Source organism: Bison bison, unplaced genomic scaffold (assembly GCF_000754665.1).
Source record: "Bison bison bison isolate TAMUID 2011002044 unplaced genomic scaffold, Bison_UMD1.0 scf7180017864020, whole genome shotgun sequence".
NCBI lineage: Eukaryota > Metazoa > Chordata > Mammalia > Artiodactyla > Bovidae > Bison > Bison bison.
In genome coordinates this window covers 1,446,411-1,453,459 of record NW_011494592.1, presented here as the reverse complement: position 1 = coordinate 1,453,459, position 7,049 = coordinate 1,446,411, and the positions used below count along the sequence as shown (strand labels likewise).

At 44.1% G+C, this 7,049-nt stretch overlaps 1 long non-coding RNA gene across 1 annotated transcript in view; it reads right to left on the bottom strand.

Annotated features, from left to right (window-relative positions):
• Nucleotides 1-4,823: 4,823 nt before the first annotated feature.
• LOC104984417 overlaps nt 4,824-7,049 on the bottom strand; it is an 11,205-nt gene continuing 8,979 nt past the window's right edge. The window contains exons 2-3 of the long non-coding RNA XR_824748.1: nt 5,060-5,064; nt 4,824-4,834 (exon numbers count right to left, since the gene is read on the bottom strand). This is a non-coding gene — a long non-coding RNA (uncharacterized LOC104984417). The remainder of the gene's footprint in view (nt 4,835-5,059; nt 5,065-7,049) is intronic.

Below are 7,049 nucleotides of genomic sequence, written 5' to 3'. Positions count from 1 at the left end.
AATTCTCCAGGCCATAATACTGGAGTGGGTAACCTTTCCCTTCTCCAGGGAATCTTCCCAACCCAGGTCTCCAGCATTGCAGGCGGATTCTTTACCAACTGAGTTATCAGGGAAGCCAGTCTTTACTGAAGAAGTGATAAAATTGAATCTGTATATAACATGTCTATAAGTGAACGGTTGCTAAAACACATAAAAAGATATAACTCAGAATTGAATTTTATACTTACATGACTATAACAAAAATGTATCTAAAAGAGCTATATTCAACATGGAATGATATGAAATATATTAATATCTATGAATGGACAGTTTGTATAAAACAGTTTACTCAGGAAATATCTGAATACAAGAATGATTGGTATCTTTGAGAATAAACTACTGTAGAGTGGGAACAACTATACACACCCAACTCAGCTATATGCTACGTATCTATAATAGGAAAATAGAATATAGAAGAAAATATTTCAACATAAGAAATTTCTGTATACATAATTGAATATATCTTTTATATCTCCATGAGTGAAGAGTTTGTGAATCTAAATGAGTGTAATAGAAAATATGTCTAAATGGCATGTTGGTAGAAAACAAAAAAGGTGTCAGGAATTCCCTAGTGGTTCATGTGTTAGGACCCCGTGCTTTCACTGCAAGAAGCCTGGCTTCAATCCCTGGTCAGGGAACTAAGGTCCCACAAAAAGTGCAGCCAAAAAGAAGGGGGGGAAAAAAGCTGTCTACTGAAAGGAAACATCTATATAACACATACTATGAATCTGGAATAAAATGGGGCTAAAATGGAAATGAATATATCTACTCAAGAGTATAGCTGAATGATTGCTTACTTATCTCTGAATTGAATGTTGGTGTAATGACGAGTGTATCTAATCAGAATGAGTGACGTGTTTGTATCCATGAATGAAGTGTTTGTGAACACAAGTGATGTATATGGAGTATTAGAATACAAGTAACTGTCCCTGTTAATAGGATTTAGAAACAAGACTGAAAGGTTTCTTCCCTATGAATGGGTTGCTGGGTGTCTATGGAATCAAGCTGCCACATTGAATGATGTTTTATGTCTCTATAAATGGAGTGTTGGTGAACCCAAATGAATATATCTACTCAGATAAGAAGGTATATACAAGGTCTATGTGTGTGTGAGAAACTCATGTGTAAATATATATATATATATAAATATATAATCTCAATTAATGAACAAGCAAAAAATTACTTAGGAGAAGGAAATGGCAACCCACTCCAGTGTTCTTGCCTGGAGAATCCCAGGGATGGGGGAGCCTGGTGGGCTGCCGTCTATGGGGTCCCACAGAGTTGGACACAACTGAAGTGACTTAGCAGCAGTGACTGTATGTTTGTGTAAAATGGCAAGACCATGTTGAATGTATAAGTTTGTTAATTAAATTTTCTTCTAATAAAAATTTATTATGAAAAAAATTACTTAAAGGAAAAATACATTCAAAAGATTTAATTATATGTTATGCAATTTGCAGAAAAATATCTTCAGTGAGAGGATAGGGCTAAACTTAAAACTGAGTAAGTAACATATCCATGAATGGAGTGGTAAATAATGAAAGAATTTGAGTATCTCAAAGAAGTAAATACCCAATTGAATGGCAGATTTTGGTTCCTGGTGATACCCATCCCTGGGTGCTGCTAGAAGCCAGACCTCCGGATCTAGCCCACTTGGAGACAAATCCACGGGATAGGTTCAGCCTTCAATCCGTCAGGCAGTCAAAATACTTTCACCTAAGTTCCTAATGAGAAGCCACATTTTATTCCATCTGTCTTGCGATACAAAAGGCTGTATCACAGGGCAGCGCCACAGCCCCACTTGTCTGGGCACGTGGAGGACATCCAGCCTTAGACTTCTCACCCTCACCCAGATTTGTTAGGGGTCCTGCATCACTCTTTTTATCCAGCTGTGCAGCATGTGGATCTTAGTTCCCCGACCTGGGATGGGATCCATGCCCCCTGCATTGGGAACCAAGTTTTAGCAACTGGACCACCAGGGAAGTCCCTATCCCTTGCCACTCTTGGCACATCTTCAGGTTATAGTGTTGCTGTAACAATCCTGCCGACTCTGTCCACCCAACTGTGCCCTTGAAACACGGACCTGCCAACACACCTAGTGGTTGTAACTGGTACTGCGTGATGTATTATAAAAACACGTTTCAGTGACTGGAGTGATTCTCTTGATGGTAAGGGTTGCTCCCACTGGGAAAATGTTACAATGACAACAGCAGCAATGGGATGAGCACACTTCTGGGACCTGTCTGGCACCCCCAGCCCAGCCATGTGGTGTGGGAGAAGCAGTGTAGGATTAGAGGGGAAACCACTGCACTGGCATTTAAAATATGGTGGAGGCAGGTGTGCCTAAGAAACCAGCCAGCAGACTACAGAGTGCCCTTTCACTCACACCAGTCAGTCCTGGAGAGCCTTTGAATTTCAAGTGTTAATTACTGACAATTATACAGAGTGCTGGAGAAGGCAATGGCACCCCACTCCGGTGCTCTTGCCTGGAAAATCCCATGGACGGAGGAGCCTGGTGGGCTGCAGTCCATGGGGTTGCGAACAGTCTGACACGACTGAGCAACTTCATTTTCACTTTTCACTTTCATTCATTGGAGAAGGAAATGGCAACCCACTCCAGTGTTCTTGCCTGGAGAATCCCAGGGATGGGGGAGCCTGGTGGGCTGCCGTCTCTGGGGTCGCACAGAGTCGGACACAACTGAAGTGACTTAGCAGCAGCATACAGAGTGCAGCCTGTGGCAAAGGTTGTGAGTGAACGTGGCCCCTAGAGCTTGGGGCTTGGTATCTTTACAAGACGAGAGGACACAGAGACAGAGGAGGTTGTTAGTGAAGGCTGAATGAGTATCTACTAGTAGAGAAAAGCCAAGAACTGTCGGCAACCACCAGAAGCTGGAAACAGGCCTGAAGATTTTCCCAGTCTCCCGAAGGAATCAACCTGCCAGCACCCTGATTCTGAACTTCGGGCTTGAACTGTGAGAGGATATGTATCTGTCTCCTCAGTTTGTGGTTGACCGTTCAACAGCCTCAGGAATCTAAGGACTGAGCTTGACGCCAGGCGGAACACGCCATTGGATAGTATGGGCTCCAAGAGTGAAATTTAGATGCCTCCCTTGGGACAGTATGTTTAACACTGGGATCAGTGAAGAGGGGGTGAAGGGGCCCAATGGAGGCCACTCTCTCCCTGGCCAGTCACCTGGCCAATCCCCTTCCAGGCGACCTGCTCCCCTTTGCCTTTCTTTTCACCACACCCTCCTCCCTTCCCACTGAAATGTGCAAATCTCACATAAAGTCAAACAGCTGATTCCTCCTCCCTTCTCAACCTCTCCCAATTCTTAGTGCTATTCTCAGCTAAACTATCAAGAAGAGAGTAATCATTAACGCTGCCCAGAGGGGTTTGCATATGTAAGTAGGTACTTTTTAACCCAAATTAATTCAAGTGAGTGTACTCAGTCCCTTCAGTGATGTCTGACTCTCTGCGACCATAAGGGCTGTAACCTGCCAGGCTCCTCTGTCCATGAGATTGTCCAGGCAAGAATATTGGAGTGGGTTGCTATTTCCTCCTCCAGGGGATCTTTCCTACCCAGGGATCAAACCCGAGTCTCTCATGTTCCCTGCATTGGCAAGTGGGTACTTTACCACTAGTGCCATCTCAAGGGCGAGTAGTTTTTGTGTGTCTGTTTTTGAATGTTTCTGCTTCTAGGACATTGCTCAGCAGAGGGCAGTAATACTAGGACCTCCCTTCTAGATAAATGGGCCTAAAGAAGGGGCTTCCTTTCTGTCTCTCTGGCTTCTCATTGAATCCTCAAACACTATTACAGGTAGATTTGCCTTGGGAAGCTTACTGAAAACACAGAATCCGGAGCCCCACACACCATCTCACTCAGTGTAAAAGCCAGAGTCCTGGTAACTGCCCCCAAGGCCACACGCATCCAGCCTTTTGGTAGTGCCTTGACCTCCCTCATCATTCACCCTGTACTCCAACTAAACTGCCCTATCCTCCTGCTCCTTGAATGGATCCTGCATGTTCCAACCTCAGGTGAGGGCCTTTGCATTTGCCATTTTCTCTCCTGGGACACTTGTTCCCGGGGCTCCCTCTCTCCCCGTCTCAGATCTTTGTTCAGTGTACCATCTCCGGGAGGTCCTCTAAAGTTCTGCAGCAATTCCAATGAGTGGAGGTCTCCACCACCAACCCAATTTTTCAGACACCAGCCGGGTGGCCTATAATTCAACTGAATTCTGACCCTACTGTTACCAAGCCAGGGGTCTACAACAAAGAAGGAGTTTATTCACAGAGCAGCCAAGTGAGGAGATGGCAGAACATGTCTCAGATCCGCCTCTCCAAAGGCAAGGGACTTGGGATATTTATGGGATAAAGAAGCAGGGTGGCCTTAGGCACTGGGATGGGTGGCCCGCCAGAGATGAGAAAAAGATGAGGTAACTGGTGTTCTGCACAGGATATCCAAGTTACATGCTTCTTCATGAGATGCCTGCTCAAAAGTGGAGGCATTAGCAGGATCTGAGGGTGAAGTTTCCAGCCCTCTGATGTCAAAAAGTCATTCACCCAACACTTGTGCAGGCCCAGTTTCAGGGCTGGTGGTCTCAACCAATCTTAAGGAAATTGAGCAGAACCCTACAGGGCTATCCCAGTTGCAGTCCCCTCCAGGTTCCTCAACCTCCTGCCTTAAAAAAAAAAAAAAAATCCACCTTAGTTTCCCTGCCCTCTCAAGTTTCAGAAGAGAGACTCAAGCAATTGATTATTTAAGAAGGGACAAAAGCAGAGAAATTCCCTGGTGGTCTGGCGGTTAGGACTCACTTTCACTGCCATGTGCCCAGGTTCAATGCCTGGTCAGGGAAGTAAAATCCCACAAGCTGTATGGCGCGGCCTTCCCACCTAAGGAGAAGGGGAGGGCAAAAGCAGGAACTAACAAAACTTCAATCAGAAGAAAGTAACACACACACAAAAATAAGAAAGTCACACATCCTGCAGACTTCACCCTATATTGTCTATAATCACCACCACCCCCCCTCAAAAAAAAAAAAACAAACGTTGGAGGGTTTGGGGTTTTTGAATACAAGCTACCCATTCTCTTTGCTTGGCCCTGAAATAAACCTTTCGCTGCTCCAAACTTCCAGGTTTCAGTTTTTTTAGCCTCACTGTGCACTAAACACATAAACTTTTTTTTTAGCAATCTGTTTCCTTATCTGCTGTAAGATAAGCTCAAGAATCTCTGTTAGTCACCAGTTTCTGTTAACCAGGTGGGGCTGGATTTCCCTTTCTACAGGGAGATAGCATCAGATTCTACAGGTTAAGGGGTTGGTCCTCCAAGGCTGCCTTCCTTTGCCCTCCCTGCCCCACACCCCCATAAGCAGGTACACTTCAGGGGGCAACCCTGAGCCCAGGCTGTGCTAACCTGTACTTCTGGCCAACTGGCTAGAGAAGATGGGAGTTTTCAACAGAACCCTCCTTGTGTTCAATGAATTTGCTAGAGAGGCTCACAGAACTCAGAAAACATTTTACTTGCTGTTGGACCAAGATATAACTGAGTATGTCACTTGGAAACAGCCAGATGGAAGAGGGGAATAGGGCAAAATATGGGGAAAAGGCATGGAGCGTCCAAACTCTCCACCAGACCACCTCCTCAAATCTTTTTAGGTGTTCATCAACCTGCAAGTTCTCCAAACCTCTTCCTTTTGGGTTTTCAATGGAGGATTCATTACACAGGTATGAGTAATTAAGTCACCAGTCATATGTAACTTTGTTTGTAGTGATGCTTTCTAAGGCTCACTTGACTTCACATTCCAGGATGTCTGGCTCTAGGTGAGTGATCACACCATCGTGATTATCTTGGTCGTGAAGATCTTTTTTGTACAGTTCTTCTGTGTATTCTTGCCACCTCTTCTTAATATCTTCTGCTTCTGTTAGGTCCATACCATTTCTGTCCTTTATCGAGCCCATCTTTGCATGAAATGTTCCTTTGGTATCTTTAATTTTCTTGAAGAGATCTCTAGTCTGTTCCATTCTGTTGTTTTCCTGTATTTCTTTGCATTGATTGCTGAGGAAGGCTTTCTTATCTCTTCTTGCTATTCTTTGGAACTCTGCATTCAGATGCTTATATCTTTCCTTTTCTCCTTTGCTTTTTGCTTCTCTTCTTTTCACAGCTATTTGTAAGGCCTCCTCAGACAGCCATTTTGCTTTTTGGCATTTCTTTTCCATGGGGATGGTCTTGATCCCTGTCTCCTGTACAATGTCAGGAACCTTCATCTATAGTTCATCAGGCACTCTATTTCTCAGATCTAGTCCCTTAAATCTATTTCTCACTTCCACTGTATAATCATAAGGGATTTGATTTAGGTCATACCTGAATGGTCTAGTGGTTTTCCCTACTTTCTTTGCCAAAGCCTTTTCTATGCCAAAGCCATTGACATAGACATAGACATTGACATTTATTGTGTGGATCACCATAAACTGGAAAATTCTGAAAGATGGGAGTACCAGACCACCTGACCTGCCTCTTGAGAAACCTATATGCAGGTCAGGAAACAACAGTTAGAACTGGACATGGAACAACAGACTGGTTCCAAATAGGAAAAGGAGTATGTCAAGGCTGTATATTGTCACCCTGCTTATTAACTTTTATGCAGAGTACATCATGAGAAACGCTGGACTGGAACAAGCACAAGCTGGAATCGAGACTGCCGGGAGAAATATCAATAACCTCAGATATGCAGATGACACCACCCTTATGGCAGAAAGTGAAGAGGAACTAAAAGCCTCTAGATGAAAGTGAAAGAGGAGAGTGAAAAAGTTGGCTTAAAGCTCAACATTCAGAAAACGAAGATCATGGCATCCGGTCCCATCACTTCATGGGAAATAGATGGGGAAACAGTGGAAACGGTGGCTGACTTTATTTTTTTGGGCTCCAAAATCACTGCAGATGGTGACTGCAGCCATGAAATTAAAAGACGCTTACTCCTTGGAAGGAAAGTTATGACCAACCTACATAGCATAT